The sequence below is a fragment of the Protomyctophum parallelum genome (assembly GCF_964188405.1).
Source record: "Protomyctophum parallelum genome assembly, chromosome: 12".
Taxonomy (NCBI): Eukaryota; Metazoa; Chordata; class Actinopteri; order Myctophiformes; family Myctophidae; genus Protomyctophum; species Protomyctophum parallelum.
In genome coordinates this window covers 33770185-33784338 of record NC_139712.1, presented here as the reverse complement: position 1 = coordinate 33784338, position 14154 = coordinate 33770185, and positions in this window count along the sequence as shown.

Genomic DNA, 14154 nt, shown 5'->3' with positions numbered 1-14154 from the left:
GTGACGTCACAGGCTAATACATACCAAAAAATATATATAGTATTTAATGCTATAAAAACATGAAAATAGATTAGGCTCCTTCTTTATACTAATAGCATACAATTCATATTACCATACTGTAATTGGTTAGTATAGATTAAATATAGGAGGGGCTCAATAACCATGGAAACTAAAGGGATGGTGGGTAGAGAAATGGAGTTAATCAATGATAATATTTTATTTGTGGATATAAATTATATATTTCCCCTCAAATATCTTAGTTTTACCAACATTGTTAATGTGAAATAGTTTCAATATGCTTATTTATTTAAATTGTGATAATTGCTATAGCTATTGGAGCTCTGGTGGTCCCAGACAGACAGGGGATGTAAAGAGGAAATTATGCCCGGGTAGAAGGCATCATGCCTGGGGGTGACTGGGAGGAGTGACTGGTGTTGACATCGCGGATCGTCTGACTCTGCCAAAACGGAACAGTTACCCTTAAAAAAAACACCTCCATTCAGTTTCATTGTAACTGAGATTTTCGATCATAATTCATAATTTTTTAATACTGTATTTAGCTATAATGAGCGCAAATGTTCGATGCTAATTGACAGTGCTAGTCTGCTACTACCAGGTGGACCTGGTGGGTCCGTGCCATAGAGTATGGTCCGTACGGGAGATCCTTTAGAGGGCAGCAACGGACCATCTTGGGGCTTCACTTTCGGGTCGAGTGGACTTCCCCTTTTGGCGAGAAGACTTCACTTTCCGGGGCGAGTTCTCTCGGACAACCCGCCCCGGAAAGTGAAGACTTCTCGATCAAAGGGGAAGGCCACTCGCCAAAGATGAAGTCCACTCGCCGAGGCGAGTAGTCCGGTATTCCATTGCACTTGCCCCTCATGTTTGTTAATCACCAAGCATTTCCCCAGGTGGAACTCGTTGGCTGAGTGGCCATCTCAGCTAAACAGGAAACAGTATTCAACAATAAAATCATGACTGCAAAATACAACTGTGCAAGTTAATAAAGTGTCAATATGCTGTGCAGAATAAGTAACAGAGGACCACTCTGTTACAGCCATGTTACAGCCATGTTACAGCCAGAGTAATATAAAAAAATGTCTTTTACCTAAGTCCTGGTGGGGCTATAAAAGGCAGACGTGAATAATGCAGAGCAAAGGTTTTTCATTGGCCTCTATAGAGTGTCCATACAAAGTCAAGAAATGTGTTTTACAATTATTTGATAAATTGATAAATCAACAATCAACGCAAGCCTGTTCAGTTATGCAATACCCACCCACATTACTTAAGTACTGTACTTTTTTACTTTACTGGAACATTATCGATTTCCAATACTTTTACTTGTACTCCACTAAACCTCAGAGGCAAATATTGTACTTTTTAATCCACTACGATTATTTGGAAACTTTAGCTACCAGTTACTTTGTAGACTATGATTATGTTTTACAAAACATACATTAACCACTTCAGCCCCATAAATATATACTTTGGCTATTTGAAAATAGAAAACATTCTGAATTAATGGAGAAAGTTTGATTCCACTTATGAATGAAATAACCAGTCAATTGTTTTTCTTCGTCGGTAGCTTAGATCGTCCAACAGCAAAGACACATTCGATTAGACGACTGGCCTCGGTGCCCTTTAAAATGGCATGCTTATTTTTATACATGAGCATACCACATTCTCTCATGCATGCTACAGTATATATACTAGTATAGGCCTTCCTGTGCTTGCAGTGCCAGAGCCAGTTCCTATAGTTTAGTCCCCTGTGTTTCTAACAAGCAGCGGATACAGCCGTGGATTACTGTAGGCGTTAAATCAATAACTCCTGCTCTCCCAGGCACAGCTATAGATTATGAATCAGCGTTGGTGAGCACAGCGCCATGGTGGCAAAAAAGGAGAAGGGAGAGTTAGATAGGGGTTGCCTCATAGTGATGCAGTGTTGTGTAAATGTCTTTAAATAGACTGACTTTGAAAAGACAATGGACTGACAATCCGGGCCGAGGGTATAAGGCGAGGCACGTTTATTTGTAGAGCGCATTTCAACAGCAAGGCTATTCAATGTGCCTGGTTAAACCATGCCGGTACGGGATTCACATTTCATTTGTATAATAATGAATGTGAATTCCGTGAGTGGGTTGGTTTACCAAGATACAGAAATCAAGCCATATAAGCAACAAAACAAACGCTGTTGCTGGCAGTGCCGGCCCTGAGCAATTTGGTGCCCTAGCCAGGATTTTTCGTGATGCCCCCTTGAAAAATGACCATGGCCCCCTTGTGTTCTAAAGGACTGTGTTTAGTTTTTTTTGCTTGGTGGATGCCCCCCCTCCCCTCATGATGCCTGTTATGCCTGATGGGAGGGCCGGCCCTGGTTGCCGGGTATAGGAGAGAGAGAATGGCCTCGGCCAGCCTGCGTTAATCTCGTCCAGTGGTGGAAAGTAACTAAGTACATTTACTTAAGTACTGCACTTAGTACAATTTTGAGGAATTTGTACTTTACTTGAGTATGTCCAATTTCTAATACTCTCACTTCTAGTTATATTGTACATTTACTCCACTACACTTGTTTGAAAACTTTAGTTACTTTGGAGATTGTAATTTTGATTACCAGTTCAGCCCTATACATTTCGGCCATTTGAAAATAGCAGATCTACAAGCGATGCGACGCATTGTGAGCTTGTAGATCGACTATTTTCAAAAGATTTCTTTCTTACACATTTTGAACTTGGAAATGGGACATTCTGCAATAGGAGTATACTTTTTCACTTTTAGTACTTTAAGTACATTTTGATGCCGGTACTTTTTGTACATTTACTTGAGCACATTTGGAATAAGGGGCTTCTACATGTAACAGAGTACATCTATATTGCAGTATTGATACCTTTACTTAAGTAAAACATTCAGTACTTTCTCCACCACTGGTCTGGTCTGATAAGACACAGCCCTGGCAGGCTGGCCCTTACACAGGACAGAAAAGAAATCATTCGGATTTCGGACCAATACAAACCAAAAGGAACAAACAGATGGCCACACATGTAGTGAATGGATCATCACTCATCACAGTACAGAAGAATAAAATACAAATAAATGGTGCATAAAAATGACAACGTTTAGTTGTGATTCTAGGGACAAAAAGCAGGCCTTTCCCAGATGACCTGAGAGGTCTGGATGGTTCATGATATTATTGCACACTCAGAAATGTATTTTGACCCTAAACCATTGAACGGGCGGCGTTACAGACCAACAACCATACAACCATTTTACAACCATAGTGAGATATATATGAGATATTCTATTTAACTGCCTGCATATTTTAGGTCAAACGGAGTGGAACGTTGCTTGTTGTAAAACATGATAAAGTAGGGGGGAAAAAAACAGGTTCATGATGTGATATTCCAGCATTAACACTATAGGCTTGTTTTGTTCTTGACCACAATGTTACCTACAAGCTCAAAGTGCGTTGCACTGAGACACGTTTTGAGCTTGTAGATCAGCTATTTTTTGCTATATTTGAATTGAAATCCCGAATATTTGTTTTTGCTATTTTCTAATTGGAATCCTGAAAAGTAACCTTTGTATTTAATTTCAAATTAATTTAGTTATAGTTATGTTAACTAAATACTAATACATTGGACATAAAAAAGACAATAACGTTTTAATACTAATACTAGTCTACTAATATAGACTGAAGTAATTAAAGCGTCATGTTTGTATGTTTGGAATTGTAACAGCTGAAATCAATAATATATCAGTATTGTGATATTAACCTGAGGGCCGCATTAAGTGCAGGTGGGCGCCTGGGCGGCGCATGTGGCCCCCGGGCCGCCAGTTGCCCATGTCTGATGTACAGTAAAGTGACTTTGAGTACTACCGTGCCTCAGTAATAAGATATAGTATCATTATTATTACTGAAGCACTACACCGCCTCTCTGCATTTGATGTGTGTTACCTTGCTAACTGGATACATGTAAATGCCTCAAATTTGTAAACAAAGTTTGTAAACAAACAGGTCAAATGACCTCAACTATTACTGCAGGAATGTAACGGGATGATTTCCCAGTAGATTCCGTGCGTCCGTGCGTGCACATGTGTACGTGTAGGCTATGTGTGTGTGTGCGGCAGCGTGCATATCATCCACTACTTATTGGCTTGGTTCCAGGGGTTGTGAGAAAAAAAAACATTCTCTATGATGAAGGATAATATCGCCTGCCAATTACGAGTTGGTAGACGAATCAGAGAACACAGAACTCTATCTGGATCAGTGATCGACTGGCAACAAAGCCTATTAACCTGTGGAGGACCTCCGGTAATCTCCACACACTGAGCTCCACACTTCCACATGGCCGGGCTTTAATTCAGGCCCTCAGAGTGTTGTTTACAGATGCTATCTAAGTGGCTTGATTCAGCTGCCAATGAATATTGGCATGTGTCTGCACCCTGCAGACCCCGGCTATTAGAGACGGAGACCACGGGGGTTAGCCAAACACAAACTGAACATGACATCTTCCTCCTCCTCCACGGGCCGCCCCCGCCAGTCGCGCGCACGCAGTGGTGTTGTGTGTTGTTGCGTGCGTGCGTGCGGCATTATGCACGCGGCACCCTCGCCGGGGCTTGGCTATAAACAGAACTGCGTACAAATAGACATAAAATAAAATAAAAGAGAGATCGAGAAAGAGAGAAAGCCTTGAACGTACTATTCTGTAATTCATAGCTTGTAAAATTAATAATTATAATAAAAAGAACACCCACCTACAGACGCACACATGCAAGCAAGCATGTACAACACACAACGCGGGTAGCTAGATCCACACTGCCCCCTCTGGCTCCCCCTTGCCTGGGTGTTTGTGGAGCAGCAGAGAGAGAGAGAGAGAGAGAGAGAGAGAGAGAGAGAGAGAGAAAGACGCCCAAGGAACTGATCCAGGGTCAGATTAGCACAGCCTGGCTCCCTAACCTTAACCATTAGAAGGATAAGGAAAAATATCTGTTCTGGGATCAGTGGCTAGGGGCGGGGGGCTTCTGAGCAGTGCTGCTATTGAGGAGCTGTCAGAGGTGAGGCCAGATCAGGGTTATGGCCCCCAGGAGTCAGGAGGTGGGAATGGGGTCAACCCAGGTTACCATAAAGCAACGCCATGGGGGCGAGGGGGCAGGGTGAGAGAGAGAGAGAGAGAGAGAGAGAGAGAGAGAGAGAGAGAGAGAGAGAGAGAGAGAGAGAGAGAGAGAGAGAGAGAGAGAGGGAGAGAGAGGGAGAGAGAGACTCCAACAATGTAAACCTGTGATTCTCAACACTCTAAATGTCAAGGACTCCATAACTCTGAGAGTTACAGTCCATTTAGAACCCACTAAAGGAACCCAGTCTCCATTTTGAGAACCACAGATGTAAACGACACAAGTCTTATGAATTGTCTTCTTCAGTGAGGAATGCACGCTGCCACTCAAGTGACTATACTGGCCAATCACATTGGGTCTTTACCGGGACGTATCAATTCAATTCAAAGGAGCTTTATTGACATGAGAAAACAAACATCTGCATTGCCTCTGATTGGCCTGCCAAACGTCCGCTCTGTGACGCGCGCGAAAGCTTGCCCTCTCTGTAAGATACAGATGACCCAGAGTCTTTCTATGTCTATGCCCTATATATTCTCAGAGGCTGACAGATAGATGTTGCAATACATAAAAGCCTTGTTTCTATTGTGCCTCAAAGTGCTAAAATGACAAAGAATTGTGTATTGTCAAATATTGAAAACATCTAATTGTGTATTAATCTACTAACACATCTTATGGCTGAAGAGAGAGAGAGAGAGAGAGAGAGAGAGAGAGAGAGATGTATAGCCTACAGTAGGAGAATACTTCATACTATATGTGATAATAAACATGCATTAATGTAATGATTCTAATTAAATACAAATGGTTTCATTTGTCTCTCGCCGTGCCTCAACTACCATTATAGTGGTGTTAGCTGTAATTCTAATGGGCAATTAGATCATTTAAGCAGCTGCGTGTAATGTCTATTATCATTATTGTGCATTAGAATTGATCTCCAGTGTTCTCCACACATCTCAAGTAAGTGTTAGTAACCCAATGCTAATGAGTGCTGAGCTAAGTCCACAATGTTGCTAATTCTCCAGCGCTATTAGCTAGCACTTACTGTAGCACACATTGTAATCCAGTGATTAGTGTGCTGATTGTTAAGCGTTCTTTATCCACACTTCATTGTAGACACGCACGCACGCACGCACGCACGCACGCACGCAGTGTCAGATGCCAGCTGCAGTAAAATACACTTGCATAGACTTCTAGTGGTGTCTGTCTGTCTGTCTGCCTGCCTGCCTGCCTGCCTGTCTGTCTGTCTGTCTGTCTGCCTGCCTGCCTGCCTGCCTGTCTGTCTGTCTGTCTACCTGCCTGCCTGTCTGCCACTGTAGTATGTAGCTCTCAAGGTCACAACACATGTACACATGTGCAGGTGTAACGATGTGTGTGCATGCACGCACGCATGTACTGTAAGTGCACACGCTCGCTCGCGGACACACACACACACACACACACACACACACACACACACAACACACACACACACACACACACACACACACACACACACACACACACACACACACACACACACAGCAGGGCACTAGGATGATTAATCTGTCAATCAATGTTCCCGTTTCCTGTGGTGAACCCTCCTCTTTTCCCTGCAAGGTCCCCGAGAACGGAAATGAGATGTTGCAAGATTGCTCTGTATGTGCACGTGTGTGTGTGTGTGTGTGTGTGTGTGTGTGTGTGTGTGTGCACACATGTGCGTGCGTGTTTTTGTCAGTATATGCAACTGTGTGTGTGTCACAAATCTATCAGTGTGTTTGTGTGTGTCAGTATTTCCGTGTGTGTGTGTGTGCGTGCGTGCGTGTGAGTACAGGAATATGTCTGTACGCTATGTGCTTATTCGATTTGTGCAATCAGAGACTATTCACATCTCTCTGCGCTCACACTACCGTGGCACAGCTGAATATGCAGCACATTAGATTACCGTGCACGCACACACAGCACGAGCACACACACACACACACACACACACACAGGTTTTACATGTACGCCACACACCACGCTGACTTTTCATTGCATTTCCATCTCGTTCGGCACTGCTGCCACGATTGCCGTCGGGAAGAGAGAGCTGCACGTCGACTCGGCGGGCCTCTGGAAGCCAGGCCATTAGACGGCAGCGGCAGACAGATTTCTTTCCCCCTCCCGCAACGCGACGGGGGGGGGACGAGGGGGGTTACATTCCAATTCATGCATTTCAATGCAACGTGTATATATATCGTCGCTGTCGGGCTAAAAACCTTGTCTCAGAGCATTGTGAGACACGCAGCACTACGCAGTGCGACATGTCCTTCCACATTCCATGCATAAATTGGTCTTAACTGCAGGCTTAAGAAACACTTACACACTTAGTTGACCGGGGTTACCCAGGGCGCTGTACTAGGTCTGAACGTTTTTTTGTTGTTCAGAATCAATCTTTATTGTCACATCACATTACAAAAACGTGGTTGTGCAGGCTCAGGATGCAGTTAAATAGGATAGAGAGAAGAGAGGAGCATAAAGTGCATAATATCATATCATTTACGAATGTAAATAAAGTCCCGTTAAAGAATGATCAGTTCAGTCTTTACATCACTTAGCTCTTGTTCAGCAGTCTAATTGCTGACAAGTAAAAGCTGTTCAAAAGTCTACAATTTCGACACCAAAGCGCAGTGTCTGAGCTACTGTATAGGGTTAAGGCTGGTTCCTTCTATTTTTGGGGGGAGGGTTAGGGAAACCTGCATCTGTGAGAACATCCCAGATGATGGCTTATTTCCACTGTGCCGCAAAAACTTTAATCACTTCGATTTTTGGTGTATTATGGAAATAGGTTGTTTTCAAAGTGACTGAATGCTAATTGGCGAAGGGAAGTGAGCCCAACTCCCCAGTTTCAGAGTTCTTTACTGTGTGGGTAAATAATCTAATTATTAGTTGGAATAAACATTAGGAAAGCTCGTTTCTGAGGAGATGCTTAAGCTTGGAAATGAAACCATTACGTACACAATTTCAGCACTGTGGCTCGCTCAGTCATTAACTTCACATAACGACGTCCCAAATCGTCATGGTTATCGGTGCTGTCGTATCTCAAAACCTCGTATCTCAATATTTCAATTTTTTTATTTTATTTTATTTTTTCTCAATTGTTTATTTTTTTCCCCGTAAAAATAAGCCGATCTCCAAGCTCACAGTGCATCGCGACGCGACACGTTGTAAGCATGTCGATTTTCACACAAAAATAAATTGTATGTCCAGGTTCTGGACATATAAGGTTTCCTACATGGACATTATGCACATAATCATTCAGATTTAATGAACAATGCACACGACTGTATACATTCTATTAGCTAATGCATTTGGAATATACCCCCCCCCCCTCCATATTTGTTCTGAATTGATACTCACTACAAATGGGTATTACGTTTTAATAATGTGTATCTCATGAAATGTTTTACAGTAATACAAACACCCTCGTCTCTCCTCTCTCTCTCTCTCTCTCTCTCTCTCTCTCTCTCTCTCTCTCTCTCTCTCTCTCTCTCTCTCTCTCTCTCTCTCTCTCTCTCTCTCTCTCTCATTTCAACGGATTGTTACAAAAGAAAGTATAGATTTTCTTCGTCGTACAACAGTGTCGCACAAAAACAGCAAAGTAGCCGATGGACAAGCTCTGTATAGAGCTGCTGTTTTCCATGAAATGGATTAGTTCAATTAGCTGTTGCAGCCCTATATATATATATATATATATATACTCCCTTCTAATGTGGTTTTGGTGTTGGGTTGTTGTTTTCCTCTGGTGCAGTATAAGTTCAGATTGTTCTGCAATGAATCACCTCTCGTATCCCGTCCGCACGCTCTCCCACTTTATCCTCAGGTCTTTCCCTCGTTCTGCCCTAGAGTTTCCCCTCACCGACCACCCACCACCCACCCACCCACCTGACCACCCACCCACCCACCCACCAATGCTAATTGTGGACCACCGATTCCGGTTGAGGTGTGTGTGTGTGTGTCGTAAAATCAGACCGAGCCCAGGGACAAAGCCATTAGTGCTTTATTGGGGGCGCTAAAAGAGTTAGCCCCGTTCCGCACGATCCAATCCACGTCAATCACATTGGGAAAATTGGATTCGTGAATAAGGAAATCCCACGAGAGGGGTTAGGTCCTCTGCTCTCCTCTCCTTCTCCCTCTCCTCTCCTCTCCTCTCCTCTCCTCTCCTCTCCTCTCCTCTCCTCTCCTCTCCTCTCCTCTCCTCTCCTCTCCTCTCCTCTCCTCTCCTCTCCTCTCCTCTCCTCTCCTCTCCTCTCCTCTCCTCTCCTCTCCTCTCCTCTCCTCTCCGTCAAGGTTCTATTCTCACCAATAGGGCCATAATCAGTATTGATTAGTTAATTAGCCATGTAACCCAGGTACTGGCAGAAACTCTGTTTAAAGTCATCACCTCAGGACACTCTGTCACACCGTGTCTCTCTCTAACTCACTCTCTACCACACACACACACACACACACACACACACACACACACACACACACACACACACACACACACACACACACACACACACACACACACACACACACACACACACACACACACACACACACACACACACACACACACACACACACACACACACACACACACACAGGGGAGTGATTGGGAGCACATCTGGGTTAGTTAGTTAGTCAGTGAGGCGACTGGACTACAGTACACCTCCACTGGCCCATTTACCTCCTCTCTCTATCTGTCTGTCCATTTCTATCTCTCTGTTCGCCCCGGGGACTTAACCCCAATCAACCGAGGATACAGTTTAGAATACATGTGTTGGTTCCCTGTGAGCGAGCGGCACACACACACACACACACACACACACACACACACACACACACACACACGCGCAATCAAATAAATGAGTCCTGATTGCGAGAGACAAGGTCACAGTGATGAGTGACACTGGTTGAAAGCGAGACATTAGTTATATTGCACACACTCACACGCACACACACAGTCCAAATTACAGTCCTATGAGACAAGACCAGTTTACTGTACAAAGTGTACATATAGTTCTGTGTTTACAGTATGTATTGCGTGTGCGTGTCTCCACACTGTGCATTGGAGGACATCTAGAGGCAGCCGTACATACATGTGTGATTCACATCACCCAGCAGTCACACTTGAATGAGAGAGAGAGAGAGAGAGAGAGAGAGAGTGTTAGGGTTCAGTCAGAGATGAAGGCGAGAGACAGACAGACAGACTAACGGACGGCCGGCCAGAGAGACGGACAGGCATTTTAATTTGGCCGCCACCCTAGACTCAGCACCACCACCATGTTGTGAGTGTGCTCCCCGAGAAGTCATGTGACATGTGGGTCACTTCCCGTACATACGTTGTCGACACACATTAACTCCACTTAATGAGAGCTTTGGTGGAGCACAGGATACGACAAGTATTAATTTGGGATTTTTCATAAAGTGACACTTTAGTCTCCCTCCCCCAAGACCCCCCCATGGGCCTCTGACACACATGCGTGTGACACCCACACACCCACACACACACACACACACACACACACACACACACACACACACACACACACACACACTTTGTAGCATACACCACATGCCTCCAAGCACACACACGCACAGCCCCCCCCCCCCCATCCACTCCTGCTATCCTTCTCCTTATTCCTTCATGAGCATCGAAGAAATCTGGTCTCGGTGGCAATTACCTATGGCTTTTATCAGTCCCTTTTCAAAGGAGGGAAATTAGTGCAATTGTGTCAGGATGGTCATATGGGCAGAAATTGAACACAATTATTGGGCTGCACTTACATCTGCGACTCTGCTCCGTGCACTGATGGGGCCTATTGTTATGGGAGACTGTCTCCTAGACTGTTGATTGGGGCTGAGAGCAGATGCCCCCCTGCCCCATCCCCCCCCTCTCCCCCAACCTTCCTCCACCCCTTCAAGCCCTTCAAGCCCCCCCCCCTCCCTCTTCTGACTGCAACTCAACCACCCCACCCACTAAACCCCCTCTTTTGTCTCCGGTAGCAGCACAGGCCGCCCCTAATTGATTCTAAATTACAGCGGTGCTTTTTGTTTACAGGGCTGTACCGTCAAAGTTAAGATCAAACCATCGGCTGGTATTTGTTCTTCTCCTTTTCCGTGGGATAATTAATCTGACCCACCTCCCCCCCCCCCCCCCCCCCTCCCCCCTATGGTGTCCTCCTCCTCCTCCTACCGCTGCTCTCTGTCATTAAGAAAAGTGATGATTTCAGTTGTTATTTGGGATTCGCTATTGATTCGCCCCACTATACCAGGTGGTAGATGATGAATGAATAATGTACGACGAGGGGTTTGTGATATTTGTGATGTTGTTGCCGTTCCCACCGCCAGAGAGCCTGGTGTGGTCGAGCCTCACCGGCAACAATGAAGCAATAATAGGTAAGAACAAGTGCTTGGTTATTGTAAACATGGAGCGTAGTATATACTGTACGTCAAAAGGACCCAACGTCTGACAATATCTCCAACCAGGGACCCCATAGATTTGTGTGATTAAAATGTTTTATTTTATTTTATTATTACCTTTTTCACTATTTTTTAATTTAAATTGATTTTGATAATATATTAACTGATTTTCCTGGGGAAACCCATGAAGGAGCCCTGCCCCCCCCCCCCCCCCCCCGACCACACTACAGTATACAGTATATGCTGTATTAAATGTAATTCACAACGACATAGAATAATTATGAATGATCACTAATTGGGACGTCCTAATTCCATGGGAATTGCAGTATTAAGTCATCTATAGCGATCTTCATGAACCATTCCCATGGCTCAGTGTTGCTGCAGAGCGGACCCACGCACTGAAGCAGTGAAATGCACCTAATGAACATAATGCCCGGCCAATTCATTCAAATGCTAAATGCTAACATATTCCTATAGAAAAGCCGCTGGCTGGCCGCGCTTTGCCCCCCGATCGCAAGACGATCGCAGTTAACGAGTGAAGCCTCCTCCTAATAGTTAATGCTGTCTGCTCACGGCGCTCTTTCCCTAAATGCTAACTAGATTCAGGCAGTGAATCCTAGCAGTAAATGCTAAGTCTATGGCTTAATCGCCGACTCTAGCCTCCCACTCGCACTGCAGGGAGCTTGGCAGCTAGGCCTCTCTATTCCCACTCCCGCGGCCACACATCTCCACTCAATCTGTCTTAGCATATTGATTTCCCAGCTGTCTTATTGGTTCCTAACATAATTATGGCCCCGGCCAGGCTAGGGGGCTCTGGTGCAGGGCTAATACATTTACACCAGGCCCCCATCAGCGCGGGCTTATATTCATGTCATTGGGAGAGGCAGGAGGAGATTGGATGCCCCCTAAGAGGCTAGATCTACTGAGAGAATTTGGGGGGGGGGGCTTTGGTCTAATGAAAAAGGGAATTAGCTGGCTCGACCCTTCGCCACGAGTTCGGATCAATAGCAACATCGAGGAAAACGAAAAACGTTCGGTGTGAAAATGCGACGAAGAGGAGAATGACACGACTGCTTCTAAGCATCTGTAATTACATATGCTGATGACGTCGTTATGTTTGGTTTCACAGTACACGGTATACCGCCATGCCCCTTGGTGACCCCCGAACTGCTGTTGTTCTCACCTCGGCTTGAGAGAGACTTGGTATGTTGTGGAGTCTAAATGCTAGTGTGTATACAGCTTATATACTATAAGCATGGAATGGAAATCTTCACCCAAACTGACAGCGTGATACAAATCAATATGTTTTTTTTGCTGACCCATACATACATAAATTCCCTTTTCAATCCTACCTTATAAGTACTTTACCTTCAAAAGCATTTTCGCCGTAATCGAATTTACCGTATGATCGTATCTATCGCTCTTCTTTTCTCCTCGTGTGGGTTTATAGTTTGTGTATCTCCTCCTCTCATACCTTTCCTGTAGTGTTTTTTTTTTTCTCCTTTTCTTCATTTCTCTCACAGGAGCAGTCAGGAGTGTGTGTGTGTGTGTGTGTGTGTGTGTGGGGGGGGGGGGGGGGGGAGGGGAATGCGTTAAGAAAGAGGAGAGAAAAGAAGGTCACAGTCTATCTATTTCACTGTGCCTAATTGTTGTCAGAAGCTGACCTAAAACGCAGAGACAGTATTTTTCAAAGTCAAGGATGGGGTAGAGGAGGGGTGGGCCATTCATCACGCTGTATCTCCCTTCTTCCCCTCCCCCCCCATCACCCCCCCTCCCCCACCCAGCGTCCAGGACCAGCCGAAGGTCTGCTAGTTATTTAATTCCATGGATCAGGCCCTTAATGGCGAACCCACGGCCCCCATAAATTAGACATGCACTCGATTAGGAATGTCTGCAGCTTGAAAGCATGCGGTTCCTACTAGGTATGATACTGGCACGTAAGGTCACACAGGCTTTGGCTTTGGATTTATTACAATTAATGATCATTAGATTGTAAAAAAAAAGAAGAAAAAAAAAGGTAATAATAAACGAGAGGAGGAGGAGGAGGAGGAGGGGGGTTTGGGACCTGTCAACAGCGTGCACGTCGTTGTCATGTTTAAACTGAGTTACACGGCCCGTGCTGAGTGCACACAAGCTCATATTATAGTCATACATGTTTAAACACGCGCCAGAGAAACAAACGCTGGAGCAATAACAATAACGCTGTAATGCTGGAACGCAGTGGCTGCGAGGTATACAACACAAACACACGCACACGTATACGGCACCCTGTCACCACCACTAACACAATGATGTCATTGTGTGTGCAATGAATGAACAAAAACAATAACTAGATCTGTAATTGCATATCGTGCGTGACATAGTAGAGAGACTCTGTCAGCGATGATGGCGAGCGTTCAGGCTGCCGTAATAATAATCAGGGGCACATTGATTGCAGGCCAAAAATACTGTACTTGACAACAAACCAATCCACTGATGACGTGCACAAAGCCATACTGTACAGTACGGTACACATGTGGCTCTAATTGAATCTCAGTGGGAAGGAAGGGCTGCTCCAGAACAGGCTAGTTTCTATTGTGCTGCATGGAACCAGACATCACTATCCGCTGTCGGCCCGGAAACCTCATA